Raw genomic sequence first — 19573 nt, forward strand, 5'->3', positions numbered from 1 at the left:
GTTGCTCATGACCATGTGCATGAGAAGGATTGGCATTTTTTTTTCAAATAAATTCTATACGTCTTTTCAGTTAATTTGTGGGCATTAAAAAAATATTTTTACAAATTTCCTTAAAAGAGGAGGTCAGATATTTTTAAATTTTTTTTGCCTCTGGCTTTGAACTCCTATCTCCATTTTAGAACTTAGCACCAAAGGTTCCCTAAACTTGGTTTAGAGGATATATGTCTTGTAGTGTACATCCTCTGTCAATTCTCCTCCAGATTATTGCAGCAGCAAAAAGGAAACTCTCACAACTTTCAAGTGGTATTTAAGTTGGGTGGGATTTTTTTCCAAGGACCAAGTCTGATTCTCTCCCACACTGCTTGTTTTCCTTCAGCCTAATGGCCAACTTTGAACTGAAGCATGCCCCACACCCGTACATTGTTTTATGCAATGGGAGGGCAACATGTGCAGCTTTTAACTCCCTCTAATTTTTATTTTTATTTTTGTTTACTTTTCAACAAGCAGGATCCTGGGTCTCTGAAAGGTTCATAGTTGCTGTCTATTCCTTGATCTGTCTCTGTCACTTGAGGCTCACGTAATCTCATTGGCTAGGAATGCCTTTTACTAGCTATTGCTGTTCTTGAATGGGGATAGCCTGGTCATTCATGCATTGATTCATGCATTTATAACCTTAGGAGTAGATTATTGCAATGTGCTCTATGTGGGGCAAGCCTTGGGCTTGTTCCAGAAGTTACAGCTGGTACAAAATGCTGTGGCTAGACGGTTGGTGGGGCCATATTACTCCTGGACCAGGTTTAAGCAGGGTTCTAATATTTATTTGCAGGATTTGCAACAACTTGGGCCTAGGATACTACTGGATACTTTATATACCGGCCCATTCACTGAGATCTTTGTGGGATTCTTATTCACCAGGAGCACTGCATTCAGTATTTCGGGCCAAAGTATGTGTAATTCCCTCCCAGCTGAGATCAGAGAGACCCCTTCCTGTTCAACTTGAGACGCTTGGTATTTTAAGGAAGTTGTATTTTGCCTACCGTATTTATGGACTCTGCCTATTTTTGAAGTTGTATTTTGCCCTATGATTTTTATCTTTTATCTTTTAATCTTTTTGTGTGTGTATTCAACACCATATTATTGGTTGATGAATTCATCAGTCCAACAATGTGTTGGAAATAAACAAAAAACCATGGGTTAAAACCTAAGCAATTCTATAAACCACTTTCCATGGTGAAAGGTAGTCTATAAATACTGGAAATAAATCTCCCCTCCCCCAAGCTTTGACTCCACATACTTAGAATCCACTTTATTAGACATACGAATAAAACACAAATGTTCATAACAGAGTAGCACGGAAGCCACTTCCACATAGATGGGTCCCAGACTGTTTCAGTATCCTCTACTTTTTAAAAGGATTGCCATGTGCTACATATTTGCACTATTCAAGTATTTACAATTCTGCAAAATGAGCAAATCTCTTGGGTCATCTATTAATCAGGGTACATGCCACAGAGACGGTGCTTATCATCTTAAAGCATGAGAAATTCAGGGCAGTAGTCCTGCCATGGGACTATTTGGCTGTCTGAAAGATGCAAAAAAGCCAAATGAAATAGACACGATTTTCTCTCTCTCAAATGCTTCTCATCTCTGTTCCCTGCCCCCTGCCACGCTTCCATAATCCTCAATGATATTTAACGTCTCTGAACAAGTTAAGATTCTTCCAGAGAATGATTGGGATATAGCAAATTTGCTATATTTTTTATGGACTAGGATTTCAGATGGGCTTTTATGAAGTGAACATTTTAAGGCTGCAGTCCTGTGCACATTTACCAGAAAGTAAGCCCCACTGAATGCAGTTAATATGCTTGATGGTTGTGGCACATGACTTTTGGCCACAAAGTTTCACCAAAAATATTTGAGGGGGGGGGTGTTACTGGAGCATCTTGGGGAAGCAGATTGAGAGGAGAAGTAAAATAGTGTGCCAACAAATAAAGCCAAAATACTGTGTGGATAAAGCAAATAGGATAGAAAAGAGTACTGTCATTTGCAGATGTGAAGCACAAAAAGAGAATTTTGAATCTTCAGGTCAGAATCAACTAAGTAGTTTTGCTAATGGGACTCAGCGTAAGGGGACAGGCAGAACATGGTTCCCTCCCTGGCACCCCCAGCGTATTGGCTTTCAGGGTGGGAAGAACCCCAGAACAACACACGGGAGAAAAGAGAGGGGAGGCCATTCCACCGGGCAGAAGTTCAGTCTGGGTAACTCACTAGTTCTGACCTTCAATAAATCTCAATCATTCAGTCTCCTCTTCTGCAACATTGAAATGATGGAGATCCCTCCTCATAGGGTTGTTGTGCAGATGGATGACCCAGGGGCACAGTGCTGATTAACCAGCATGAGCTACAAATCACAATAACCACTTCTTTATAACGTAATTGTATATCATAGTCCTGGCTATGTACGTTTCTGAAATCCCCTATAGGCATGTTGTTTGTTTAATTATTTTCCGGTTTTTACACTATGTAAAAGTCTGTCTTTGGCCTTAAAATTACAAAGCATGTGCATCATATTGCAATGAGTATGATAATGTGGAAAAGTAGATGGCATCAGTATAAAATGATAGCAATCAAATGCTAAAAACAGCTGCCGGGTGTGAGAGGAAGCTTGCTGCTTCCCAGATTTAACTCACTCACTTGGTGACATTTGGGTACGACTCATTAAAATGTTTAGAAAATCAATAGGGTTTGCCTGATAAGCTACCAGATGGCTTCACTTGGATAGCCACAAGACAGCCTCCATGGCTAGCACTAAACTGTGGAACAGTATATAAAAAGTCTTGGCAGCTATAGATTGCCTTTGCTGTGTTACATGTGCTTAAGTTTTCGTGCTGCAGCTAAACAAAGTGATATAAACCAGGAGTTATAGCTGGCCAGCACACAATTCCCCATGCTCGTAGGACGTGACCTTTTAGAGATCAATTTTATTTGTTCTAATACGGATGCAATTTTATAGAGCAAATAAGTTCTGGAATCTCTTCCTCTGCAGGTGCTGGGCAAATAACAGAGATGAAATATATAGCTATTTCTCTTTGCTTTGCTTTTCAATTATATGTAAGAATCTATTTACTACTAGTAGAACCTTCAGTAATTGGATACTCAAGTGAAAATGCAGCTTTACACCCCAAAATGAATGGGATCATAAAGGCTAAGGTGAAATGAGTCTTGGGGAGCTGGATTATATTTATATAGGGCTTTTCTGACATACTCATGGTGTTTTGCACACATTATAATCCTTACAACCGTCCTGTAAGGTATGTCAGTAGCATTATCCCAGTTTTATACCTGGAGGCTGAGAATTAGATACCTAGAGCTGATGCATCATGCTCTTAACTGCTATAGCAGGAGTAGCTCAACGTGGCGCTGTCCAGATGTTGCACTCCCAACTTCTATCTCCCCTAACTATTGGCCATGCTGGCTGGAGCTGATGGGAACTGGAAAGTCTATCAACCTACAGGGGCACCCTTTTTAAAATTAAATCACACACCTTATGTGGGGCTGCCCTTGAAACGTGTCCAGAAACTGCAGCTGCTGCAACAGACAGGATTTCTGCTGTCTGCGTTTCTGCCCATGTTACACAGGCCCTTCTTAATATGAACTGGCTTCCACTCTGTACTTGGGCCCAATAGAAGCAGTAGCAGTTGCTGTGCAGCTCACCTGCCCTCCCTCCTGCTGTGTCATTGCTGCATACTGGGACAGGGAGGGAGGAGACTATGGGGAGGTCAGTAGGGTGCAAACCTGCTGGCGGAGCCAATCCAGAGTGGAGTATTGGTACCACGCCACCCTCACTGTCTCATCACCCCACCCAGTCTCCATCAAAGTATGCAGAAGTAATGCATCCAGAGGGAGGCTAGGTGACTGCTTGGCCCCACCATGGCATCCACTACTGACTTTTAAGGTGGCCTAAATATCCTGGGGCCAAGTTATTTGAATGAGAGTCTTTTCCAGCATGAATGCGTTCATCAGTAGGTTCATCATCATCTACGGTGGTGAACCTAGGCCCTCCCAGAGAATGGCAGGTTATGGGGCAGCAACAAACAGGCCTGACACCAGCATCTATGCTCTGTTCTGCCACCCAGAGATGTGCAGTCAGTAATAATAATAATAATAATAATAATAATAATAATAATAATAATAATAATTTATTATTTATACCCCGCCCATCTGGCCGGGTTCCCCCAGCCACTCTGGGCGGCTTCCAAAAAAACAGAAATTCTAAAATACAGGATAAGCAAGAGGGCTTTTTGGTGTTTCCCACCCAAAAAGGTTGGGTTGTCTTGTTCTTTTAGGTGTAGTGGGTTAGGACATTTCTCTTCCATCAAGCTTCTATATTCTAATCTTGTCTGGTGTTGGACTCCAAATATCATGGGTTATTTTTAATGCTCACCCAGTAGTGTTAATTGTAGTGTTTAACTGTAGTGTTTCCTTGCATCTTTTACTTCTTTTTATATGATTGTAAGCCACCTCAGGCACTTTTCCTAGGTCATAGAGTCATTAATTGAATATGTTTATAAATTAAGATGCTAATCTCTGGTGCATTGTTGCCACTTCCAGAACTAAGAACAAAGTGCTGAGTTTGTTTTTTCTCTCTGGCTTTCCGTAAGAACCAACTTCAAAACTTGCACATGCACTTCCTTAGCTTCTTTTCTTAAGACAGGAGTGCATAAGAGCAACTTATTTCTCTTCACACAGAAACCTCTGAGATGTGGGGAAAGATCTGTTTTTGAAAAGATTTGGTTTGTCAGTAAAATGGCAACCTTTTTCTGATATGGCCTTTTGACTTTAATAGAGAGTTCATAGCCAGAAATTCAGCAGGTGTAGCTTTTTTCATCATTAAATATTCATGCTGGAGACCCTGTGCTCACCACTGTTTAGCTGAGTGTATCTGAAGAAGTGTGCATGCACCCGAAAGCTCATACCAAAATAAAAACTTAGTTGGTCTTTAAGGTGCTGCTGGAAGGAATTTTTTTTATTTTGTTTCGACTACGTCAGACCAACACGGCTACCTACCTGTAACTAGAACTGTTTAGCTTGTCACACAACTCTAAAAGCACTGGGCTCCTTGGAGGGAGAGGGGAAGAGACACACTTTACCAAGGGCCTGATTTGACTCTGAACACCTGAAAATACTACAAAGAAGGACATGCTCAAGGTCACACTGGCATAGCAGGGAACAGTGTCCAGACATATTAATTCATAATTTGTGGGAAAGATTGCTTTCCCTCCTGTCTTAAGATATACCACCTCTAAAACAACAGGAAGGCAATGTTGAGAGAACTGTAGCTAAATAGAAAGCTTCACCAGCACCTGCATTGTCTTGCAGAATCTGGAATTTAAAAGCAAAACGAGGAGTTTTTTTGTTGTTCCTGAAAATATTTCTACACTCCGTCAATGTAGCTCATTTGATATTGTTCAGCAAAACACAGAGAGCCTTCATGTTTAAATCAACAACTGTCTTTGAACAGCACATGAAAAAGGGGGTTTGAAATCATCACAGTATGATTGACTCTATGGTCAATTCACCAGACACTACTGCAGCTAAATTCTGGATAAGGTCCATCCACAAACAAAACATGGAAGCCTTGCTTTGGACAATTGCAAATGTATTCTTGCTCCTTGTTTACCTTGCTGGTGACATTGATGATGAAGCATTAGAGCATGTGAAATAAAATATGGGAAACAAAAACAAGCCTTTCTGCAATTCTGCAGTGCATGGATCACTGTGGAGGCTGAAATATAGGTGGAAAAAAGAAAGGGATCAAAATGCTCTCCATTCAGCTTGCTGGAGCAGTGGGGCAAATCAGCATGTACTGATAAATAAGACCCACTCTGAATACTGAAGAACTAATGTGATACTTCATCACTTGCCAAACAGATTTCCTCTAATTTGTGTGGATATGCATGAGAGAAAGAGAAATGTAACAGTGGAAATTACAAAATAAAAGTGATATAAAAATGATGGATCTTTGTAATTGTGCAATTAATCATTTGTTTCAAATTCACTGCATTACAGAAAGCATATTTTCTAATTATGCTAAGCATACATACAATAAAGAATGTCTCTGCAGCTAAGTATTATCATGGAGGCATTCAGCATTATACATGCTCAGTTTTGTAAATCAGGTGTGTAATTTTTCATGCTTTGCATATCTTTCAAAACTTTGCAAAATATATTCTGGGCTGGATTTTCTAAATTCACAGGATAAAAATAACTAAAGTCTACATAAGCAGCAGAAGAGTAGATTATACAACATCAGAGTTCAAGTGCAATTTTTTTCTGGGAAACCTCTTCCTATTAGTGGTTTCATCTTCAGCAGCAAGATTAGAGCCCTAAACCTGGTCCAGCTCCTTAGCTGGAGAAACTACAGCTTCTGCCTCTATTCAATTCTGGACTCCTGACTCATCGCACCCTCCCTATGCCAGTTACTAACTTTCAGCCAAAGTGGCTGCTGCCAATGTAGTTAGTCTCACGTTTAGCTTGGCCCTTAGTGCTTCAGAGCTGTTACAGAATTCTATGGGGGGAAGTCCTTCTGTGCATGAAGTAGAATGTCATCCAACATGCTTACCTTTTTAGAAGGTTCTGTGCTTTGCCTGCTTGTTTTCTATATATTGAGTGGCTTACAAAGACACAGAAGCAGGTTTAGAAAAGGTGGCACTTTTGAGATCATCATTGATAACAATGGTACATGAATTTGGTTTGCTGTATTTACCGGTATATCAGCTGGGATGCTATGGTTTTCTCACAAGTGTGCACCCAGAAAAATGCACATGTAATGTTCTACATTCAAATTGCATGATAATTCCTAGAGGCAACTGCTTTTCATGTGGAAACTTTGAAGCAGACCATAGAAGATTGTCTACTACTTAAAGAGGTAGTAAAAAGTAGTAAAAGGTGATCCATTAATGGCACCAGGAAGTAAATAGCATTCTAGGGGGCAAAATGGAATGCCTTTTTAGCCTTGCACAGAAAGTATTAACACTTTTATGCTACAGTGAATACCTGCTCCAAGGTACTTCGTAAAAATAGGAACATTAAACTGAGCTGTCTGTAAAGTCTAGAGTCATTATCAGCTTCCTTGAATGAGTTCAAAATCTCTCTGGCTAAAGTGCGGAGGAAATCACTTCCCAGATTGAGATAGACCCATCTTCCCTTTAGAAATCTCTTTGCAGAGGTCTGAAAATTTCCATCAGTCTCTCCTGCCACGAGGCAACTATTGTGCCAAATTACTGCCTTGTGGCGATTTCCCTGGACTTCACAGAGTATATGATTGATTCAAAGTAAAAATGCAAGGGTCTTTGAGCAGATGTTATCTCTCCCTATCATGAGAAGTTGTGAATCACTCATTTGATTGCAGCCTGATACCAGATTTAATGCAAATAGAGAGGAAACACCTCTGGAGCAACCATTAATTCTGTCCCCCTCCCATCAGTGATTTTCCTAGTGTAAGGAAGAACCACAAGGTTGCTGTTCTAATTCTTGGTTTAACACACACTTCAGTTATCAGAGCTAACATTATTCATGGCCTGGCCAATTAAAAATGATAGCTCCCCCCCCCAGCTGACATGTTGCATGTTTGCAATGTGAAGGTCAGTTTGTCAAATCTGAGACCAGTGTGGGGCGCCCACCATTTGCACAGGAGATTGCCAGTTGGTAATTGTCAATCTCCATCATTTCCTGACAAAGGGGAGTGGAAAGAAGGGGAGCATGGAGAACAAGAGGATAAATGAAAAAACGAATTCTGTGGTTTGGCCTGTTGACCTCCTGATCTCTTTAGCACAGACGGTGTATGTTTAATGAAGGGACATATGTATGGCCTCGAGACACACGCTTTACATTCCAATGGGTTTGGAAGGGCCAAAAGTCCATATACTCAGCAGGGGAGGGGAGGGGGAAACCCAGGAAGAATGGCAATGGAATTAATTCAAGATTTGCATGAGGAACCGAGCTTGTTGTATATGGTGAAGCCTGAATCAAAGCTGGAATCTTTGTCATTCTGGCCTTAAATCTGAGCAAAAGACTGGAAAACACTCTTTTGTTCCTCTACTAAAGAGTAGAAGAGGATGGAGTGAGGAGGCTACTCTATTTTACAGGAGCTTATAACTGACATGATCTTAATTATCAAATTACTGCTTACATTTTTAAAAGCCTCCTTACACTCCATTCACCACAACTGGAAATTTTGCTCAGCTAGTTTAGGCTGTGTCTCCTGTACTGATAACAAATTTGGGCTCCTCTCCCCGTATGTGGTCCCAAGCAAATGTTAAGATGTATAAACGTTCTTTGTTGGACTGTTTTAATTGAACATTTAATATCCTGCCCTTTTGGTGCTTCTGCACCATTCGGCATCTAATAACAATAAAAACCAACCATAAAATACAGTATTTTTTATAACATAAAAACAGAAATGCAGCAGATAAAACCAAGTCATTGAATAAAAAGTATCTATCCAATAAATGCCTGCCCTATTAGGCATTGCCATACAGCAAAACACCAAATATGTAGGTCAGCTAAGCCTCCCAGGGGAAAAGATTCCACAATTTTAGGTGCAGCCACAGAGAAGGCCCTTTTATAAAAGTCAAGCACATGCATTTTGCCTTTAAAATGGTTCCCAATATAAAACACAGTGTATCAGTAGCCCAAATTCTTATTTGATGAAATGGAGAACTCTGCTTCAAAAAAAACCAAAACCCACCCCAAAATCTATTCTGAGCCGAGTTTTGTAGAAAGCACTTGCCGGTAATAGTAATAATATTACAAATAGCTTGTACTGTAATTCTCAATTTTATGCTCTGCCTTTTGTATAATTGGCCTGAACCATAGTGGGTGATGAATCCTGTAACTAACATACATTTTATCTTTCCCATAGTTGAAACAAAGTGAATTTTTCCGTCTAGACTGGAATTTTCTCATGTACATTCAAAAGTTTTGGTTAACTATATATAATGATGGTTTGTCAACCAAGGATCCAGTCTTTCTTCATAGTTTGCAAGTGTGTGCCATTTTGAATTATAATTCTTTAAAACACCTCCAGCTCAAATAAAGAAATTTGGTTATCCGTAGCAAGCAGTAAGATACGAACATATACATACAGTGCACATCTCTGTGATTGGGCAATAATGTTTTGAGCCATTTTTGCTGATGAGCCCAGATGCGTACTGAGTTTAATGCAGTGGAATTGATTTCTGTTTGCTAGCCTATCATTCCCCTCAGCAGGGGAAAATCAATACAGATCAATCATGTGTGATTTTGCATGCCATTAGATCCTGATTTAACCTCTGTAGCCCCCTCCCCTACTGTGGACCACACAGTTTGAAAGAAGATTGATTGCTTCAGATAATCTGGGCATGACCCTTCCATTGAAACATCGGGAATCATTCTCTCCTTCCCTAATACTTTTTAACCTAATTATTAAACACAGGGTTCTTGAAACTCTGCCATTCCACTTCTACATAATTTGGAATTGTGGACAGAAATTCAACTCTGCAATGAGGGCATATTAATAGCTAAGCAGAAATTTTGCTTGGGGCTACAAGCATTAAGCAATTTGTTGTTCTGACTAGCAAGGAACTTACGGTAGGTGTTGCAAAGGGCCTGTTGCCATGCAGACTGCACAGAAACACATTTTCCCTTCTTCCTAAGCCATTTGTGGAAAAAGAAAATGTGAATACGAGCTTTTCTTCCAGTTTGTCCCTAAATTAGTACAGTATGTAAACTAGCTTCCCAGGAGGATACTTCCATACCTTTCTTTCTAGTGGTAAGAATCACAGACAAACTAAAACTTACTCTGTAGTTCAGAGCTGTGCCTAGACTTGAAACTGTTCGTCTGAGGCCTTTTGTCCAGTCTCTAGACTGGCAAACTCTGAACTGTTATTTCCGCAATCTCTCTGCAGAAGCATAAACATAATTTTTCAACTGCTGGCCTTTGTTCTGTATTGCTGGCCTAGAGCACATATCAGATTTTATTTTAAAAGAAATGTATTTTCAGAAAGGATTTGCATGAGAGAATGAATATGTATCCTTTTGATACATATTCATGTCATTTTAATGAACTTAACAGAGAAGCTTCTACTGAAGGTCTTTGGGTACAGTTCTTCAGAGGTGTTTTTTGGGGGGAGGGGCACACTCACACCCACCCTTGCAGTCTCTAAGATGACTGTCAGGGATCAGAGGTATATGCTGAGTACCTGTCAATTGTGGGGATCAAGCCAAGGGTCCAGCAGCCCCAAATGTTGTTCCTTTCCATTCTCTCAATACCTATAATTTCCCTTTTATCTCCTTGTGTTTACTTTATCCATCAAAACACCATGAAAATTCTCTCTTAGATTTAAATTCCCTTCTGTGGTTGCTGGAACACTGCAATAGGCCATTGGCTGCCTTTATTGCAGTCACACAGCAGGCCTGGGACATTGGGGGTTATTGTACAATCACTCAGCCTAGTCAGTGCTAGCATCCCTATTCCTTCAATAAATCTGTTGTCCTTTTTCTGTTTGGTGGGCTTAGAGAGGGGATGTGCAATGAGTTATTATCCCACACTTATCAGCATTAAACTGGATTTGACAACTCATAGCTTGGGATTTGAATGATCTAAATCCTTCATCATTTGGCAGCCCTGAGGTTTCCTGGGGGCTTTTTTAAATAGTACTTCTCAATTTATCATCTGCAGGGTTGGAATCCTTATTTATGGTCAGTGCTGGATTTAGGTTGGTACGGGCAACTGTACCAAAAGGAATTATTGTAAAAATAAGAAATATTGGGGGATTTTTGTCCTCACTCAGAGTGCCATATTACCAAAGTCCGCACCTGTTACGGAGTTCAAAGATGAGATGAGAACTTTGAAACCTGTCTAGGAGTTACTTTGCAACAGACGTTTTCTGTAAAATCCAGTTCATCCAGAAGAGCAATCTCAGTCATCATGAAATGGAGTTGACAAGTGATTTCCCCCATCCTTTCTCCATAGTGATATGAGTAAACTCCAGGTGCAAAGGCGCATCTTTCTTTCCCAGGGAAAGTTCCTATTCTATAAGCACCAGAAGAATTGTGAATGCCTCCACTCCCCTTGTTTCTCTGTGACATCTGAAACCTGTCTTTGAAATTTGCCTGATAGCTGCCTCTCTGGAAGGAGACTTCACAGTCTCTGTAGCCTAAGGATTGTTAAAGAGAATGCATGTTGGCTATACCTAGTCAATGAGGACTTTCCCCCAGAAAGGCCTCAGCTTCTACCATGTCAATGACAAATCTGTTGGTGAGTGGGATTCCTGGCTCACAATCCAGAGGTGGCAGCACTGTAGTTTTTGGCATAGGGATGGGGCAGGGCAGGGTGGAAGTGGCAAGTTTGAGGCGGCCCCACAGCAGTTGCCCCACAGGTGCACACATAAGTGCAAGCTCTCCTGGCCTTGCCATTGTCTTGCCGCCGCCCCCATGAGTATAGAGCTGCCTCCACTGGGAGGACTCCACGGGCACCCCCACCCTGCCCCCCAAGCTTCAACTGTCCAATAATGCAGGGACAGGGAGCCTGTGGCCCTCCAGATGTTTCTGGACTACCACCACCCCTGAACATTGGCCATGTTGACTAGGTCTCATGGGGGTCCAACAACAACAATTAATTTCTTATCTCTGCCCATCTGACTGTATTGCCCCAGCCACTATGGGTGGCTTCCAGCATAATAAAAGCACAGCAAAACGTCAAGCATTTAAAACTTCCTGATACAGGGCTGCCTTCAGATGTCCTCTAAAAGTTGTATAGTTCTTTATCTAATTGACATCTGATGGGAGGGTGTTCCCTGTCAAAAAGGCCCTCTGCCTTGTTCCCTGTAACTTCTCGCAGTGAGAGACCCGCCAGAAGGCCCTTGGAGCTGGACTTCAGTGTCCAGGCTGATCAATGGAGGTGGAGATGCTCCTTCAGGTATACTGGGCTGAGGCCGTTTAGGGCTTTAAAGGTCAGCACCAACACTTTGAATTGTGCTTTGAATTGTACTGGGAGCCAATGTCGATCCTTTAGGACTGGTGTTAAATAGTCCCGGTGGCTGCTCCCAGTCACCATCATCATTAAGAGGGTCACAATTTCCCATTCCTGGTCTTAGGGAAAGTTTGTGTAACTTGATGATGATTATTTTACAACAGTATCAGAGATAAAATTCCAACATGTAAGTGTTAAGACTGACAACCAAACACCAAACTGTATACAGAAAGGAAAATAAGCACCGTAATTAATTTCCAGGCATAAAAAAAGGAAGGAGATGTTATGATTCTGCAGCCTTTGCATGTGAGTTGAAGGTTATTGTTTTCTTTTTTAAGATTAAAAGTGCAACCCTATAGGTGTTTTCAGAGAAGTAAAGTCTACTGTGTTCAGTAGTGTTGCTGTCAGAAACTGTTCATAGGCTTGCAGCTAGGAATTTTTTTTTAACAAAAGACAGTTCTCATAATGTACATTTCAAAATGCACGCTAGGTGCAAAAGTATATGCAGAAACCCAACAAACCTGTTTCCTTCCCATGAAACAACTTTGAAAGGAATGATATGAAGTGGAAAATCAGCAGGAGTGTGTGTGTATGCACTCAAACACTTTCCCAACCCATAATATGCAAATTAGGCTTTAAGATTTGGTGAACTGGAATATGGCAAGCCCTATATGAGAGTGAAGTGCCACCCCTCCTCTTTTACACTATTTCAAGACCCTGCCCCCCCCCAAAATGACGAAAGCTTTACACCAGGGGGCAAAAACACTTGCAGTATCCACCCATTTCAGTTCAGACCTGTTTCCAGGCGATATGAAAAAGATGAGGAATTTTATCTCTCCATGGCAATCCAGATGTAGCCCCACCTACATTGCCACCTCAAGCTAGTCTGTGGGTGGCCCATCTCTTTGGTGTATATATATTTTTGCCTGAAATGAAAAGATGACATTTTTCATGCTGAGTTCTGTGTCTGCTTCTTACTCTCCATTCCTCCCCCCCCCTGATAAAAATGGTATTGCTTCTGAGGAAATCAAATCCAATCTTCAATATATTTAGCATGAAAGCAATAAAGAGCATTAATGTACTTCAGAAGGGAGAGAAGTACGGGCTGGCATCATCTGCCTCATGGAGAAAAGAAGGATCACCATGGAAACTGTTTTCGTTGAATTCCGCACTCTCCAGGCACTGCATGTGTAGGAAAGCAAGTAAAAGGGATGGGGTGGAGGGGGGCGGGAGAGCGGGGAGGGAATCTTAGTTTCCCCCCCTCTGTTGCCACAAATCTGCTGCTGGAGTCTCCTTGTGAAGAAGAGTCATGAATTATATATACTGATTGTGCAAATAGCATTATGAATTCGAATTATTATTGCACGCTGCATTGGCCTTTAAATGAAGGCTGGTTTGAAGTAGCAGGTGACAAACGGGACCAGACTGTAGTGCATTCCAGTGGCACAAGTCAACCCTAAAAATGAACAAGCAACAGCTGAGGAGTGTCTGTTTGCAATTTTAAACACTGACAGATGCCACTTAGAAGAATAGAGGATATTTTCCCAACTAGCCAAGGAAAGAAAGGCCACCTCTGCCGCTCTTGGGATTGTGTGCTTAGATGCCCATCTCTTGAAGAGTGGTGGTGGGAATCAGTCACTCGGGGGTTGCAATCAACGTAGCGCTAATGCTACCATTTTTCCTTGCATGATTGAACTTTCTTCCCCTTCCTCCCCTATGTCCTGGAGGTTCCCCAAAACATTCAGAGCAGATTTGGGGATGGCTTGAAGCATGCTCAGAGAGAAGAGGGGCGGAAATCGCCTTGAGTCAGTGCTAATGCTTGCGCTAGCACAGAATGTGTGTTGAATGCCACCCTTGGTGTTTCCCATCCACTCTTTCCTGGTGTAAGAAGAATTGGTTGGGTTTCCCCCTCTATCTCATTGGCCTCTCTGTTGCAGAGGAGCTTGATGCTCGTGTCTCTGCCCCAGAAATCCTTTAGTGTCCAAGCACTGAGAGCATCATTGGGTTAAATTGGGGGAAGCACCTTGGGTACAAGCCAGAACTGATCCAAGTAAGTGCTGATCTAATGCAAGCAGCACCTCAAGTTTGCTAATTAATTATACCTTATAAATGAATGCATATCTTGCCGTAATTAGACCAAAGTGCCTTTTTTGTATTTCCAGACAGATCTAAGTTTTTATGTTTTTCAGCAAGGACCAGATGACTTTATTAAAATAAGATTTGAGATGTAGGGACAAATATCTGACTTGTTTTCAGCACCCTGGCAGGGCTTTTAGCTTGTATGACTGAAGCTAAGCCAGGAAACTCACCACCTGTGTCTTTTGTTGTGCAATGATGCTCATGTCCAGCCTGGACCTTTTAGGAAAAGCTGTTTTAGATTCAGGGTGAGGCCTTTCAAATATTATTTTCCCTATAATTGGGTGCACATTGCACTCCCAATTTAGTCGGGTTTTAGGGGTCATTCTAGAAGGCTGCTTTGCACTGCCCTTTTTAGAGACCATAGCTCCATTGATGGCTGAGGCAGCAGGCATCTCTCTCTCTCTTTAACTTTAGGTAGTTCCCTTCCATGCCAACTCATTGCCTTGCTCCCTTGCCTCTGCGCCATGTTTGTTGTTTTCCTAGTCAGGAATCCATTGTGGAGAGGTACAGGCAAAGAAGAAGACTTGGTGAGTTTACAAGAATCCTTGGAGCCACCATGGCTGTAGAGAAGGGTGAGTTGCCTTACCATGGCGTTCAGGTTGATGGCCACCCTAAATGGAGGCATCCACTCTTGGCAGGTGGAAGGATTGCCTAAAATGATAAGTCCTTGTTAAAGCACGGAAGCCTAGCTGGAGTTCTGCATGTATTGTTTCAGTGAAAAAATATGAAGAACATTAGATGGTGTTGCTTCAGTTTCAGCTCCTTTACTTGTTTCTGTTTTCTTCAGTTTCCCAATCTCACTCCTCTTTTGCTCTTATGGGACTGGGAAACTGCATGTTGTGTATGAAACCTTCTCCCACCTTCCTGGTTTCTTTTTTTTCTTCATAACAAAGCTGAGCTTATAAGGTTTAGCCTCCTACTCTTATATAAGGCATCTCTTTGCCTCTAGCTCTCCCACTCCCATTCCACAGCAGCAACTAAGCAAAAGGTCCAGGCAGTGAGGGGGGGGGTAGTTAATACTGTGTAACATGCAGTATTATTAATTCCTTCCATTCTGTATTGGTATTGGTATTGCAAACCGCAAGTCATTAACCCATGTGTGCTCTCACACTTCACGTTAAAACATTTTACTTCTGTAAATAAATAGTGCAGTTGCAAGATTGGTATGGTTATTGCTAGCTCTCCAGAATGACTAGCTCTTTGCAGGTCAGTGCTAAATCCTCCAAAGTAAGCAAGCTACTAACAGCTAGTGCAATCATGTCTTTTACATCTCCATTAGAGATATGAAGAATACTGTTGAGTAGGTTGAAAGCAAAGAGTAAGGTTACCATAACTTCTGTCTTAGAGCTTCAGTATGCTGATGACAACATAGTGTGTGCACACTCAGAGGATGACCTGCAAACCATCCTAAAAATCTTCGCAGAAGCTTACAAAAAGCTTGGCCTATCATTCAACATACAAAAAGACAAAGTGCTGCACCAACAAGCACAAAACAGCTCCTTTGCAGTGCCACAAATCCAACTCAATGGTTGAAGCGCAGCATGTTTGAGGAACAGGACATTCGCAGGAAAACCAAAATACATATTTACAAAGCTATTGTACTACCAACCTTACTGTATGCTTGTGAAACATGGACCACTTATAAACACCATCTCCAGCTCCTCAAAAGATTCCATCAATTATGATTCCGAATTTTTTTTACATATCACTTGAGAAGGCAGATGAACTAATGCCAGTGTACTGGAAGAAGCAAATATCACTAGTGTCAAAGCAATGATTCTTCAACATCAACTTCGTTGGACTGGTCATGTTGTTCGGATGGCTGGTTATCGTCCTCCAAAGCAACTACTCCATTCCGAACTTAAAAATGGAAAGTGTAATGCTGGTGGTCAACTAAAGAGGTTTAAAGACTCTCTCAAGACAAATCTTTAAAAAATGTAGTGTAAACACTGACAATTGAGAAACACTGGCCTGTGAGTGCACCAACTGGAGAATAGCTTTTACCGAAGGTGTTGTGGACTTTGAAGACAATGGAATGCAGGATGAAAGAGAGAAATGTGCTACTCACCGTGATCAACTCCTGCCCGGAAACCTATGTTCCCACTGTGGAAGAACACGTTGGCCTCTACAGTCACTAACGGACTTACTGTTAAGACCATGTTCATGGAAGACAATATTCCTTGGCTACGAGTAATCAAATAATAATAATAATAATAATAATAATAGAAGAAGAAGAAGAAGAAGAATATAAATCCCACTTCAGCCCTTGTGGGTTTCTCAGCTGTTGTCACAGCCCTGTCTACAATGAAATTGTCTTCCTAAATCTATTCACAGCAAGCAAGTGCTATAAATTAGTTAAGACAAACTTCAGAAAGCATTCATGTCTTGGTAAATATGCTTAGTGCTGAAGAGACAGGGCAATATGGAGAAAATTGTGCAAATATTAATAGAGGCAGCATGGAACTCATTATTCACCTGCCTAATGCCATCTGGATGTTCATGGCCCAGCAGGCATTGAGGCAGGAGGAGTATATGTGAGGTGTAGGCTTCTTGCATAGAGAGTGGATGGATCCATGGAGAGTGGGGTCACAGGCTCTTAAAAGCGCAAATCAACATGCATTTGGGCTAAATGGAACTCACAATGGCAACAAACACAGATTACAATTTACGAGGTGAAGTTTACTATATACTGTAGTAGGATGTAACCATGTGGGAGGCCAGTTGTTTGTTACTATCATACCCCTTGGAGACAAAACATACCACCTATTTGCTTCCCCAGATTTCTGAGGACAAGATGAGACTTTATGAGGCATCCACTCCACATGTCTTTCTTGTAATGTCCCATTTCAGTATGTAAAGTGACATCATTATGCTGTGCCTCTAGCACCCAATATGATGGTTCTACATCACACATCTGTGTTACACTAGACATTCTGAGGAAGAAAAGAAGAGGTGCCTGGATTGGCAGTGCACCCTGAAACAAGATGCTGATAGCTGTGTCTTTATTTTTATTAGATATAACCTGGAAGGGAGCAAATGTAAATCAGGTGCTGAAAGAAGCCCATGACCCTGTAAAACCTGCTCCCTAACACGCAATGAAAATGGATGCCAGAAGCTAAAAATGTGTAAAAGCCTTCATTTTATAAAAGAAGCCCTTAGCTAGCAATACTGCTATGTTGGAAGCCATTTTTCTCCCTCTCTAGTTGTGCTTTGCATTCCCTGAAAACTGCACTCAGATGCAGTTGCTGAAGAGAGGGAGTAATTGCAATGGAATTAACCCCTGACATATTTTCCTAAGAATAGCCCTGATAAATCCACTCATCAGCAGGTTACCCGCTTACCTTGATGCAGTGTAAACACTCCTTTCTTCCACCTTTTGAAAGGGAGAGCATTTGTAAGTCAAATCATTCTCTGCCCAAGCATCTCTACTGTATTTTAGTTAAATGTATATTCCATTGTATCTCACTTCAGAGTGTTTTGAATATTACGGTATTAAATAACAAAATGCTTCCAGACATTGCGTTATAGGGGTGGGTTTGGGAGGTGGTTGTAAATGTTGAAACATATCCCTGTGGGCTGCAGAAAATATAACTACACATACACATTTCAGTTGTGTGGTGTACTGTATATTTGTATTTGAAGGGGATGAATTTCATGACTGGCTCCAGGTTTGGAGGGAGCCTCGGGTGAGAGGCCCTTGTGCCCTTCTTCCCATGCACTTTGTCATTTGTCTTCTTTCCTTGATGCTTCAGCCTCATTTCTTCCCACTACTGGTGTCTCCTTAGCTCTGGCCCCTTTCCTAAGGCTGAGGCTAAGCAGGGGAGCCAAGCACTTGGGCATCCCTACTCCTTCCAGGCTGTGGCCCTGTGGGCAGAATTATTTGGGGGAGGGGAGCGGGGAAGAGGCTGAAAGGAACATATGAGCATCATGCTTTCCTCACTCTGCTAACAGTGCATGCCCTTTCCATTGGGAGATATATATACACATATATGCAGTGCTTTTTTCTGGTGGGATGCAGGGGGATGCATACCCCTAAACATTTTGTGAATCTTTGGACTTTTGTCCATTTACTGTATTTATTTTTCCCAATTTGAACTATAAATGGTATTTTCTTGAGTCAAAATGAGAGTACCCCTAAACATTTTTTAAGAAAAAAAGCACTGATACGTTGTGTGTGTGTGTGTGAATGAATGAATGAACAAAAATATTCTTTGTTCACTATTGAAATGAACATTCAGAATGAAAAAAATGGTGTGTGTTTTTACTCTGTAATTAATACAAGTTTAATCAAAAGATTTCATGTCAGTGTAGATTCTTTGTGGTTTTGAATCAGTTATACTAGGCCATGTGATTGTTAAGGGAAGATTATATTGGAGTGAATCTAGGTGATGATTGAATACAGAGAGCACTAATGAATAGTATCTAAGGTGGTATTTGCCTGTTGCTGCTTCCTGAGGATCTAAGTGAGAGGCAGTGATAACTGGCACATCATCCCATTTCACACTGTGGTTCCAAAGTTTGACGTTTGGCAGATACTTGCTGGAGGAGACAACATTTTTCTAGACATCTTTAAAGCAGAATACAGTCATACCTCAGGCTGCGAACACTGCGGGTTACACGTTTTCAGGTTGTGCTCTGCGCCTAACCCAGAAGTACCGGAACGGGTTACTTCTGGGTTTCGGCACTCACGCATGCACAAAAACACAAAATGACTTCATGCGCATGCACACAAGCAACGAATCGCATCACACGTGTGTGCAGATGCAGCGCTGCGGGTTGTGAACGTGCCTCCCACACGGATCACGTTTGCAACCCAAGGTATGACTGTAAACATGCAACTTTTACTCTGTTAGGAGAGATGCTGATATTTTTCCTTGGAAAGCACTTTTGTCACAGGGACACTGCATTCTGTCAAGCAGCAGTAACTAGAAAAATGCAATTTGGCCTTCAACCAGCATGTTGGTTATCACTGTGACTGCAGCGTGTAATGCAGTCGTAGAAACCTCAGGTGCCATTTCTGATAGTTCCTGTGACTTCCCGGGTATTTCCAGTACCATGTTGTCAATGTTTTATGTAATGAATTTTTAAAAACTGCTTTAGAAACCAAGGATTCCAACTCTGATAGCAGGAACATTATTGTAGCCTTTAAAACAAGCAAAAAAGTGTTTACCTTCTTAGTTTGCTGCAGCATCCAGTGATCCTTTCCTTCTCTTTGGAAGATGACATTGTACACTCTCCCTTTCAAGCATTAAGAGTGCGCACCTCCCTAGATTGCTGTACATCACTTGAAAATTAATAAAAAATAATGTTTAACAGACTATCCAGCAAGGTTATTTCCCCCTCTCCTGCAGCAAGGCTGCTTCATCCCATAAATCACATGGGGCCTGGAGATTGCACCACTGGCCAGCCCTCATGAGATAC

The 19573-nt window shown here is 41.5% G+C and overlaps 1 protein-coding gene across 3 annotated transcripts in view; it reads left to right on the forward strand.

Annotated features, from left to right (window-relative positions):
- PPP2R2B (protein phosphatase 2 regulatory subunit Bbeta) overlaps nt 1-19573 on the forward strand; it is a 228960-nt gene that overhangs the window by 129885 nt on the left and 79502 nt on the right. The window lies entirely within an intron of this gene.

Source organism: Zootoca vivipara, chromosome 2 (genome assembly GCF_965207765.1).
Source record: "Zootoca vivipara chromosome 2, rZooViv2.hap1.1, whole genome shotgun sequence".
In the NCBI taxonomy this organism is placed as follows: Eukaryota; Metazoa; Chordata; class Lepidosauria; order Squamata; family Lacertidae; genus Zootoca; species Zootoca vivipara.